Below are 318 nucleotides of genomic sequence, written 5' to 3'. Positions count from 1 at the left end.
AGCTGTCCCAGAGATGGCCCTCTCCGACCTCCGCTCCCAACACACGTGCCCCACGTTAAGAAACCGTGATGTTCCCAAACCGACTTTCCACGACACCTAGCGAGCTCGTTACTGCTTTGCAGAAGAGTTAACGCGTTGTTTCCTCGAGGAGTTTTCAACTTCGAGAAATCCAACAGACCATTCTTTCAGAGTTTTACCTCTACAGTTACAATAATTTCATAACTACATCAACACAGTCCTGGACTAAGAAAGCTACGATGTGCTCAACGCACACGGACAGCCTGGTGGGTGACAAGCTTTGGACGAGGACAGCGCGTG

At 50.0% G+C, this 318-nt stretch overlaps 1 protein-coding gene across 1 annotated transcript in view; it reads right to left on the bottom strand.

Moving 5' to 3' along the window:
* Positions 1-318, bottom strand: part of LOC105304827 (myotubularin-related protein 10) — a 60,774-nt gene that overhangs the window by 26,782 nt on the left and 33,674 nt on the right. The gene's annotated exons all lie outside the window — the stretch shown is intronic.

The sequence above is a fragment of the Pteropus vampyrus genome, unplaced genomic scaffold (genome assembly GCF_000151845.1).
Source record: "Pteropus vampyrus isolate Shadow unplaced genomic scaffold, Pvam_2.0 Scaffold355, whole genome shotgun sequence".
NCBI classification, from domain to species: domain Eukaryota; kingdom Metazoa; phylum Chordata; class Mammalia; order Chiroptera; family Pteropodidae; genus Pteropus; species Pteropus vampyrus.
This window is presented reverse-complemented; position numbering and strand designations above follow the sequence as displayed.